Raw genomic sequence first — 12,423 nt, forward strand, 5'->3', positions numbered from 1 at the left:
CTGTGCTAAACAAATGCTTATGGACTAAGATGAAACTTGAGTCTCGGGCTGTCACAGAGATCACTCAGAGTGAGAGTGTGCATATGCAAGATAGAGGGAAAAGAGATGAGATCCCAAAACAGTCTTCAGAAGGATAAAGATGGAGAAAAGCAGACTGAGAAGGATCGGTAGGGGAAGGAACAAGAAAGTATAGGATCATGAAGGTGGTTCTTTGTCCTTCATTCTCTAAGAGGACCATGATATCAGGGAGATAATATCGTGAAAAGGAAGTGAATTGGATATGAGGGAAGAAGGGATTGTACAAGATCACCTGCCTTACTTTCTCTTCCAGAGCCATCTGGGTCCAGTGGCAAGATATAGATCAAGACAACTGGAGATAGTTTTGGATAAAATGGGAGATCTTGGCTTTTTTAAGCTAAGGTCTTCAACAGGTCTTAGTTTGACTAAGGCCACACCCATTCAGTTTTTAAGACTACTGAGGCAATTGAGGCAAAGAATCTCATTTTCCCAGTCCAAAATAAAATCTAAATAAATAAGTGAATGAATGAAGCTGGGAAGAGAAGACTTTCCAGGTTTCTGGCCAAAGCAGAAATGACTGCTATGTACATTCAATCTTAATCAATCAGTACTGAAACAATGACTAAATGGGGTTTGGTGGCCAATTAAAATCAGTTTGGTTTGGGTTTAAGGCCTGGTTCTTAAAAAGGAAATCTAGTCAGTATCATACCCTTACCTACAGATGTTCTTAAAAGAATCATGAAAGTGACCAGAGGAAGGACCATTAAAAGGTACAAAAAGGTGGATAGAGGAACTACAAGTAGAGAGTATATAAAGGACATGTGTTTGTTTATAGCAGTTAAGAGATCACAGAAATTCTTCTGTGGTTTGAATCTATTGCAGAATGGTTGAGGAAAAAATGAAGACAATAAACATAGAAGACCCTGAATTTTTGACTGTGTGATGATGAAGATATAATATCTAGAGGAGAAAGCACAGTCAGTGAAGGGTTTTTAAGGATGGACATAGCAAGGAACTGATCGTGCTTTTAGACAATGGATAAAAATGAAGATAAGGAAACAATAAAAAACAAAAAAAGGGAATGATCCAGGATGCAAGCTTCCAGAGAAGATGGGAAGAAATGGACTCTAATGCTCAAGTGGAATAGATAGTCTTAACAAGGAGAATATTCCTTTATGGGGACATGAAGGTAGGAGCAGCACTTCTGATGTGAGGGTTTGCCAAGCCCTTTTCAGGGCTGCTCATCCATGTTTGGTGCCTACTTTCATCCAGCTCTCACCTCTGACTCCAAGAAGTTATAACATGCATAGAAACCACACCCCATTTTTGGCAAATTGGCTAAACCAGGCTGAGGATAACCAATAGGTCTCAAACACATTGGTGAATTAGAGGGATGACTATGGCAAGGATGTGAAGACTTCTCCCCATGGAATTGGGAAATAAGAACAATTTGTTCCAACAACTGTTGGAATACACGGGAGAGCTGTTGGAATACATGGGAGAGCTGTTGGAATACATGGGAGCCACCTGACAGTGGCTGCTGGAGATCCAACCCAGACCTGCAGAATAGATCTCCTCTTGTAAGAGGATGATACAAGGAGACTGAGAGGCAGTTGCTATTCTCTGACCTCTCTGACTGAGAGGTCATTGTGTTGTCTGACCTCTCTTCTCTTCCCTCTGCCTCCAATTTATCTCATTCCCAGTCCACAACACCTGTGTCAGCAAAGGTTGCCCTGCAACTCCTTCAGATGTTAAATGATCCACAGCTGTGGAGGCTCTAGGAGAATTGACCCGTACCTTAACAAACAACCATCAAGGCAGCTGAATTGGGTACTATGGAGCACTTAGAACTTGGCCAGACATCAAAGATGCCACAGGCACCCACTGCATCCTGAACGATTGCCCGTACCCTTGACTTTTGATTTATCATTACACTTTGATGACTCTGGAAGAGAAAATGAGAACTTTGTGCAACCCTGCCTCACGTAAATCCAACTCACTTGCAAGATATCACTTGTGTCTTTTTTTATTTCATTGTGATATCATTAATCCTCTTTGAAAATGAAAGAAAAAGCAAAGGATATGAATGGACAATTTTCAGAAGAAATTAAAGCCATTTCTAATCATATGAAAAATGCTCTAAATAACTATTGATTAGAGAAATGCAAATTAAAACAATTCTGAGGTACTACTATATACTTCTCAGATTGGCTAAGATGATAGGAAATGACAATGATGCATATCAAAGGGGATGTGGGAAAACTGGAACACTAATACATCATTGGTGGAGTTGTGAACTGATCTAGCCACTATGGAGAGCAAATTGGAACAATGCCCAAGAGGCTTTCAACCTGTTCATGTTCTTTGATCCAGCTGTGTCTCTACTGAGTCTATACCCCAAAGATATCACCAAAAAGGGAAAAAGACCCATATTGCAAAAATATTTGTAGCAGCTCTTTTGTAGTGGCAAGAAACTGGAAACTTAGTGGATGCTCCTCAGTTGGAGAATGGCTGAATAAGTTAAGGTATATGAATGTTATGGAATATTATTTTTCTATAGCAAATGATCATCAGGTTGATTTCATGAAGGCCTGGAGAGACTTACATGAATTGATGCTGAGTGAAGTGAGTAGAACCAAGAGAACACTGTACATGGCAACAACAAGATTATATGATGATCAATTGTGATAAACACAGTTCTTTTTAAAAATGAGGTGATTAAGGCCATTTCCAATAGACTTCTAATGGAGAATCATCTGCATCTAGAGAGAGAACTATGGGGACAAAATATGGACCACAACATAATATTCTCACCTTTGTTGTTGTTGTTGTTGTTGTTTGCTTCCTTTTTTCTTTCTCATTTTCTTCCTGTTCTAATTTTTCTTACACAGTATGATAAATGTGGAAATATGCTTAGAAGAATTATACATGTTTAACCTATACTGGATTACTTGCTGTCTAGACGAGAAGGGATGAGAAGAAGAGAGAAAAATTTGGAACGGAGGATTTTGCAAAAGTGAATGCTGAAAACTCTATTTGCATGTATTTTGAAAATAAAAAGCTATTATTAAAAAGAAAATGAAGAACAAATAGGAAAAAAGAGCAAAGGGGTAGAAAAATATAGAAAAGAAACAATTTTTTATTTTTTTAACTTCACATAACATTCATTAAATCAAAAGAGCAAAAACGTCATATGGGACACAGGGGAAAAAAAACAATAGGTAAAAATTTTTCAAGTGAGTTTTAATATCTATCCTATTTCCAAAAAAGAGAGAAAAGGAAAATATGACATAATTTTAAAACAATTTCTATGATTTCTCACTCAGATCCAGAAACTTTCTTACAATTTCCTGGGCTACCAAAAATATCTAAAAGTAAGAAGGTGAATTACCTGAAAAATTGATGCAATCAATACCAAAGGGCTGAAAAACATACAAAGATCTAAATGGGAAATAGGTTCTCGGTCAAACAGTTCATAGAATCAAAGACCTAGAATCACTGACATAGAAAGAGGATGAATCATTTGTCCAATTCTCTCATTTTTCTTATGAGAAAAACTGCATGTAGAGAGGTTAAGTGTAGAAAGTAGCAGAGCATGAATCTAAATTCAGGTCCTGTGACTCTTTCCACACTACTAAGATGACAACACTGAATTAGCACTGAAGCTCTGGCTACATGGAAATTATATTAAAAATTACAGAGAATCCAGAAATTGCTTTCAATTGAGACATCTCCATCATTTGTTTCATTGTGCATGTAGCGCAATCTCATAATCAGTAACATGAGGTATCATTGGATGCACAATTGGAAAAACACAAGGATGTGCCAATGCTCTAAACATTGGCACTGTCTCAAACATCATGATGATGCAGTAAGGCATTAGTAACACCCAATTAATGTGACTCAGAAGTGGTTTGATGAATTATGGCTGTGAAATGGGTTATCATCCAAACAAAAAGCACAAAGTAACATAGAAAATAGTGTATTTCAAAATACAGCAATGTTCCCGAAAACTCAGATTAACATAATAGCCTCTCTTCAACATGATGCTAGCACAGTTTCAATGTGAAAACCCTTCTGAAGCAATGGTGCTAGGATCTTGGGGAAATCATTTTCTTTTTTCTTTTTTTTTCCAAGAGACAAAGATTTTATTACACTCTTGGCAGCAGGCTGGGGTCCAAAAAGGAATTAGACATTAAGAAGAGGAAAGATGAGAGCTAAGTTCCCCAGTAGAACTTACCATTAAAAAGGGGAAGGTGCCACAAAAAGGAAGAAGATGCTATAGGATAGTCAGCAGGCTAAATTCCAAAAAGGAGTTAACCATTAATAAATGGAAAGATGTGAGCTAAGTTCCCTAGTAGAACTTGACATTAATAAAGGGGAGGTACCACAACAAGGAAGAAAATGCCATAAGGTGGGCAGTTCCTAATGAAACTGCTATTGTGACACTTAATAAGCAGGCTAACTTCCTAATGATATGCAAGATATAATTTTCTATCTTCACATCCATGGTACTAAGCATGGTATTGAATTTACAGAGATTCTCTGAATGTAAATCAAGGAGAGAGTTACATCTCCTTTTAAAAATCAGGAATTTGCAGAGAAAATCATTACTCCAATAGGCCTGTGGTATCATTGTGATATATACTCCCTCCATTCATACTGATCTTGAACTAACGAAAATAGTGACAAAAAGTTAACCCAATTAAGTAAGCATTATGATCCTCCAACTAATTGATTTTTTTAAAAAAATTTTCACCTTGATGTCTAACAGAATTATGTGACCTCAAGAACATGTATTAACTGTAGCCATGACAAGTGGTAAAATTTGTGGCAAATTTTTTTCAAAAGTCAGTACTCTTTCTTCACCTAATGTAAATGTAATAAATTCTTAAGTTAGGATCAAATGTTTCTCTGAATTTCTGGATGGTAGTACAAATAAAAAAAAGATGCACAATCTAGAATTTCTATAAACTTTCTAGATACTAGAAAAGGCTGCCTAATCTTCCAAGTGACAATAAATATCCTTGCACTTTCTAGATATATTTAGATCGAATCTAATTTGTGTAATGACATAGCTTGTCCAATAACATGCACCCACTGAGGGCTTGACACTCAGACTTGGGACATATTAAGTTCTGTTTCTGATTCAGCCATTCATGGGAAATGCTCAGATTTTGAAATTAAAGGAGCTGAGTTCAAATTTTTCCTCTTTCCCTTTACTAACAGTGTAACTTTGGACAAGTCATTTCAAGAGTCATTCAATTTTAACAGAGAAGACCTTTCCAGTCTCTGCCTCACCCTTCCCGCAAACCACCAATCCCTTCTCCTTTAAGGTTACTTAGAAAATCTTATAGGAACACTTTAATCACATAGTGTCTCCCTATTTGAATGTAAGCTTCTTGAGAGTGTGGATTTTTTTTGTAAACCCAGTCCCTAATACAGTGTATGGCAAAAAAAAAAAAAAAAAAAAAAAGTAAAATAAAATTATAAATAAATAAAAGGAAGATCTTGATATATGCTTAGTAATTTGGTTGATTTCATTTTGCTGGTCATTAATTTCCTCCTCAGAAAAATGGGGCGTTGAGCTAGATAGCCTGTGAGGTGCCTTCCCATTTTCATTCCATTCTTGTATGATGTTAAAACCAAATAACCTCATGAGGCCCTTACCATAGATTCATTTGTCATTTAGTTGGTTATGTGCTTATCAGTTCTACTACTAAATTAAATGCAGGATCAGGGGCTTGTTCATTAATTTATCTAATGAACGAAAATGGACTTAATGGACTACTTAAGCAATACAAGCAATTAGCTATTTTTTACAGTGTTTATAAAGAATCTGGAAGGGGGGGGGGAAGAATCTCATTCCACTATTCGCAGAGGAGAAACTGAAGTTGGCAGGAAAATGACTACTCCTAACTAATTACCAATTGTGCTACAATATGGAATCAAAAACTGAGAGTTGGGGAGACAGTTACATTGTTGTTTCTCTTTATTTTGTTTTATTTAATTAAATTTTATTTTTCCAATCAATGAAAACCCATTTTATCTCTTTCTTTCTCTCATCAGAAAAAACAAAACAAATCCTCTCATTGGCCATGTCTAAAAACAAACTTGTTTCCATCTGCACTCTGTGAATATGTCAGTCATCAGAGGGTGGGTAATATAAATTATCATTAGTCTTTTGGAATTGGGGTTGGTCATCAATGATTATTAAATGGTCATCTCATTGATCAGAGTTCCTAAGTCTTTCAAGAAAATTTTTTGTTATATACATTTTTTCCTGATTCCGCTCACTTCATTCTTCATCAGTTCATATAGGACTTTCTAGAATTCTATTAAATATATTTTTCAACAATTCTTAAAATATAATTCTATTGCATTATATTCACATACCATAACTCAATCATTCTCCAATTGATAGGCTTCTACTTGTTTTCCATTTTTTTGCTGATGCAAAAAGAGCACTGCAAATGTTTTTGAACACATGGATCCTTTTCTTCTTTCTTTGATTGGAGTATGGTGGTATTACTGGGTAAAAAAGTAAAAACAGTTTGAAAGCTTTTAGACTTACCTAGAACTTTTGTTAAGAGAAAGTTTCTTTCTCATTTAATTTTAGAGTTGATTCACTTTTCTTTTTATTTAACTTTCTCTCCCTTCCCCCATTATGTCAACAGGCCTACAATGTTATTCATCACTAAGAATCCCCCCTTCCTGGGAGGAAAGGGAGCAGAAAGTTATGGCAAAGCCCACGAACAATAGGAATTGATAAGTAACTTCTTTTAAAAAAATATTCCCTTTAATACTTCAAAGACTTGTGATTTTGATGACAAAGTACTTCTTTCATCAAAATGAATTGAAATCTGCTTGTAGCTTTACTAAGGGATCATTCAGAGTTATTGTGGGCTAAAAAAATGTGCCACCCTGATAGTGAGTCCCCCAAAATTTAATTATTCTGGTCTTTGGACAACATGTATACACTCCATTGCTGGGCTGTTACAGCAGTCCTACACTAATGTCTTTTTGTCCTATGGTTTTGATTCTGCTCCTCCTCACATTCAGCTCAAATGAATTTGCCACAGGTATTAAAGATCCTATTTATACCTTTTATCCTCCCCAGATGTTAAATAATTAATGTGATTGAGTGGCTAACAGTGAATAATCATTTGGATAAATTGACATTTTAGTAAAAAAAAAAATTGGAATTTTCTATAAAATATAGATTTGAACTGAAATAGCTCTGATTTTCATTTGTTTGGTACAGATCTGCTTAAAGATAGGAGGATAGATCAAATATTTTCATACATTTCAATCCATGCTGATCTGGTGTCTTGGTATAAGTATACTGATATTCAAGCTTTATTTCAGCATTGATTGATTCAAATCAAAAACTTAAGTATTGCGTGGCAGTAAGTTGAGGTGGACAACTGTTTATTTCCAAATCTTAACATATTTCTTTACATTTTCATATCTTGATTTTTAAAAAGCAACTTTTCTACCATTTATTAATGCTAGTGGAAATACTAAGCTATAGAGAAGCAAAAGCAAATATTTGTGAAGGAATGAATTAAAACGTATTTATTAAATGCTTACTATGTGCCAGCCACCATGCTCAAATTTGGGAATGCAAATGCAAAAGAACAGCAAGTTTAAGAGCTTCTAAAAAGGAATATTCCAATAACATAAACATCATAGATAGGAGAATGTTATCCAAAGATATATGTTTTGGTGACTAGTGACTTTGTGCAGCCCTCCCTCACCAAAATCCAATTCACTTGCAAGTCATAGCATCACTTTCCAGATGACAGGGTCCCTTCAAGATGAAGAATAAACAATAGCAATAATGCTGTGGTCTGGAAAGTCACAGGATTGTCAAATGAAGTTAAAGGACATCTGATGAACATAATCTGTCCAAAAATTGATGGTTCATTTGATTATTATCTCTGGAGCACTAGGTAGAAAGTGGATGAGGTAGAATTCTGGGAGATGAAGACAGAGCAGGATAATGGCTTGGGACCCAGATTCTGAACTTTTAAAATTTCAGGGCCCTAAGAGAGTCATGGGAGAGTTCCATCAAAAGTAGAGCAAGGAGGCAAGTCAGAGGGGTGGTGGGAAAGAAGCAGAAAAAAACCAAATAGGATTAGTGTGAAATTTCAAAATATTGAAGTAAATTGGCAGTGAATGCATTTATTTGCAATGAATCCAGCCAGCATCTCATCTAAACTATTAATGAAGATTTAAGATTTTTGACTAAGGACTCAAGTATAGATGTCTTTGATTTGTATTTTTCTCTGAGTATCAGAAAGTACAAACTCTAATACTGCCAATGTTGAAAATGTTTCATGTAAGATACTATCTTACTGTTGCATCTTTATTCAACATCAACTTCCAGATGGGAACTATTTTTCATGGTTCATAAAGCCAAATCCAGCTGCTACATTTGGACCTACATAAGGAATCCACATTTTATTGCCTTCACGGTGCTTATAAAACACTGGCTGCTCTTTCCTTAGTGGTGACGATGGTACACCTCACACTTTGCAGCGCCCGCCAGAGATCCCAAATTTTCCCAAAATGTATTTTTATGGTTGGTTGCCTAGCTGTGCTGTGTAATAAGATCCCAGGTTTACAACATTTTCCAAATAGCCAACATAACAATGAAAAAACAATCTCGAAAAATCACCATAGATTCAGTGAATTACCCAAAGTGTTCATACCATTTCCTATTCAATCCACAATGGTTATTAAATACTTCTGTAATCTTTGCTTTATTAAGAGACAGGAAGTGCCCAGTTTCCTTTCCCCTCCCCCTCAGCTAATCTGACTCTTTGATGGTCATGCGTTAGGAATAACCATGGGGTTTCCACCAAAGCATAGTCTTCCCACAGCTAAAAGGAATTAACCCTGTCAAGTCTCAAAAAGAGAATGCATCTCATTGTTAAGATGGGAATATATTTAAGATGTGTATTTTTAAAGTGATCTATAAATATCACAGTTATATTAAAATACCTCTACTGCAAGTTTTGGACATTTTCCTTAGAATTACTAATTTTTAAAAATCATTTTCAGAAAGGGAAAATTATTCAGCTTGCAAAATTATCTCTGGTTATGCTTTGATTACTCTCTGGAGATAACAAATGTTTCATGTCTTGTCAATTCCATTCATTAAATACTTTTAAAATTCTCAACTTTTAATTCAGTTTGGCTATTCTTTTTGCCAAGAGACAAAAAAAAAAAAAAAAAAAATACTGATGGAGAAAAAGAAGGGAAGTGAAATGGCCAAGTCAGTACTTAGAGGGTTAATGCAAGAGTATGACAGGGAAGCAAGTTTGCTGTGAATTGGAAAGCACAAACTATAGTAAACCACTGGCTAATCCCCACCCTGCTGAGTGGTTTCCCCAGAGGTCTGATCCAGGGCCTGCCAAAGCCTCTTACACATACTGAGGCAAAGCTTATTTTCAGCAGAATTCTCTTCCTGAAGCCACCACCACATGGCTGCCTCCCAGCCTCCCCTAACGCTGTCTCTGTATTTGTGTTTCCTGCTGTTTATATTTACTTGTCCCCAAAGCCACAACAGCTCCCAAAACAAATAGTTGGGATAGCAAGGCTTTCTATCAAGGCTGAGAAAAATGCTCCATCTTCTTTTTGGCCCCTACCTAGAAGGTGCAAATTTGCTTTTAATACCTCCCAGAGGTGAAACTGATCATTAAGAACCAGTCCCCTGAAACACAAACTCAACACCGTTTTATCATCACCCACTACTCCTTCAGAAGACTCCTAGATTGGGGACATAGTCCCAAAGGTGAGTGACTGGGGAATTCATAAAAATCATATCTGGGCCCTGCACTCACTTTTGCTTGTTCGCTCCCAATTGATATTCTGCTTGGATTTATACTGCGATTTTCATGACCTTTGCGAAGGGACTGGGTGATTTTTCTGAAAGAACTTTTAGGGGCAAGCTCTTCTGAGATCCTCTTTAAAAATAATAACAATAATTAATAATAATAATAATAATAATAATAATAATAATAATAAACATCCAGAGACTGTTGAGAAGGTAGGTTGTTAATTTATTTTATTTTATTTATTTTGAGCTCAATCCGACTCATTCTCCATCAAAATAGGATTATGTCCATTATATTTGTATCTCTAAGTAGCCTGTAGGAGTATCTTCAGTGATTCCAGGACAAGGATGTCACCTAAATCCTCTAATGTAATCTGACAGAGGTAACTGAGTACCTGCAAAAGAAAAGAGAGAGAAAGAAAACAGATAGAAGATTAGCTTAAATGCAAGTATGAATGCAAAATCCAAATACAGGCTTTCAAACTTGTATTGCATAGAGTTACAATGTTCCAGGCATTAGGAATGACCGGGTGGCAAGTGCATTTCATATTTCATTTGAAAAAGTATTATGAAAATCCCAAAGACATTTTAAATTCATTTTTCAACATGTATTTAAAACATCATATGGGTTTCTTTTTTATCTTGCCTCTCCACCTAGACTGAAATACAAAGAAAATTGTGGATTCAGAAATCATTTAAAATAAAATTTGCATATTTTAATATTGTGTGAGGATGTTAGATTATTCCACAAACATATTACATGGCTTGATTTTTTTTTTTTACCATTTAAGAGAGGGAAGAGAAGATATTTATAGGACGAAAATTTGACTTGCTGGAGAATTCAAAATTCTCTTTGCTTTTTTTCTGCCAGGGTTGTACTCTCCCCAGTCTCCATAGTCAAAGCTAATCAGAGTTGAGGCTTAAAGCAATTATCCAGTAATCCAGATTTGGAGCCTGGATTATGCCTAGAAGACCAACCGCTCTCACTCTGTGACAGTCTTTTTAATCCTTGATTTAAGCATTCTCTTCCCTCCTTTCCTCACCCCTTACAGAGCTGGAGCATTAGGGGTTGCTGCACTTTCTCATCCTAAAAGAGAATCCCGTTTGCTTTAAAATAGCCCTAGATTTCAAAGAGCTTTTAAAAAAAATTCTCACTGAAAAGCACAGTCAGGCAAAAAAATAAGGGTGGAACTGGTTACTTACTTATATTACCAGACAGTTACGAATAAATATCCTCCATTCTGTGGGCAAGATCCTTAAGTTTGAAGCACTATTCCCCAATTATTAAACTCTTGCTTAGTTTATTAATTTACTTCTGCTAGCCTTTATAAATTCCAGAACAGAATATACTAATAAAGAAAAGGCTAGATTTCTGTTTGATTAATTATCTTCCTCAGCTATGTGAAACTGCCCAGCAGAACATCATGCTAATATTCTTGAAAATGGGGACAAAATTCAAGTGGAGAAAAGGGTGTAAATGGGATAGCCCGTGAAAAATGAGGACAAAGTCCTTCTCTTGAATGCTGGTTCTCAAAGGTAGAAGAGAGATCCCTTTACAAGATCCTTATTCCTCCGAGCCCATTGCACCATTTGAAGATGACACCAAATCCTCCATCTTTTTTACCTTTCTTCAATTACCAATGGCAGAAAACTGCAGAAAGGAGCTGGTAGGCAAAATTACAATGGTATCTTCACTCCTAAAATCCCAGTTTCCTTTCTTTTTCTCTCCTTTCAGACAGGGAACTTAAACAAAGACCGCAATGGGAAAAATTTGTTTTAAAGATAGCAGGGAGAGGAATCTTAATATCATCACAGAATAAATAAGATTAATTTTTTTGATCTGCTCTAATGAATGTATATTCCTAGATTGTTTTCTTTTTGAAGACTATCTTCTAGTAGTTTGTGTTGCTTTGTTTTCTGGAAGCTGGCACTAGAGTTTCATTCTAGTTTAAATCAAAGATGCTTTGATATTTAATGGTTTTCCCTACCTTGGGGTTCAGAAAGCATCAAAGGTCAAATCCAAGACTTTCAACAACATGTGTAATTCAATAAATATTTTTAAATGACTATTTGGACAAGAAAGATAGTGTTAATAGCTAATAACTGATAATATTAATATATCATTTAACATGTTCCAGGCTCTTTGCTGAGTTTTACAATTATTATTTCATTTGATCCTCACAACATCTTCACAATAATCATGGGAAGTATTATTCCTATTTTACTATAGTAGAAACAGAAGCAAACAGAAATTAAATGACTTGGCCAGAGTCACACAGTTATTATGTGTCTGAAGCTAGATTTGAATTCAAGTCTGGTTTACAGTACTAGTCAAGGAACAAGTAAGTATTTATTAAGCACCTAACATGGGTCAAATTCAAAAACAGGAAATAATCCCTATTTCTCAAGTTTATATATTATTCTTTTCTAATAACCCATATGGTAATCTGCATTTTTAGAGAAAGGATCAGATATGCTAAGTAAAGGTTGAAAAAGTTAAAAAAAATAACAACAAAAACCTGCCCATTGGCCCAGAAATGTGTCCAAATAGTCATAAAAAT

General features: G+C 35.6%; 1 long non-coding RNA gene across 1 annotated transcript in view; it reads right to left on the reverse strand.

The window, feature by feature from the left end:
• Positions 1 to 10,081: 10,081 nt before the first annotated feature.
• LOC141564817 (uncharacterized) overlaps positions 10,082 to 12,423 on the reverse strand; it is a 118,508-nt gene continuing 116,166 nt past the window's right edge. The window contains exon 3 of the long non-coding RNA XR_012488741.1: positions 10,082 to 10,257. This is a non-coding gene — a long non-coding RNA (uncharacterized LOC141564817). The remainder of the gene's footprint in view (positions 10,258 to 12,423) is intronic.

Source organism: Sminthopsis crassicaudata, chromosome 3, assembly GCF_048593235.1.
Source record: "Sminthopsis crassicaudata isolate SCR6 chromosome 3, ASM4859323v1, whole genome shotgun sequence".
NCBI classification, from domain to species: domain Eukaryota; kingdom Metazoa; phylum Chordata; class Mammalia; order Dasyuromorphia; family Dasyuridae; genus Sminthopsis; species Sminthopsis crassicaudata.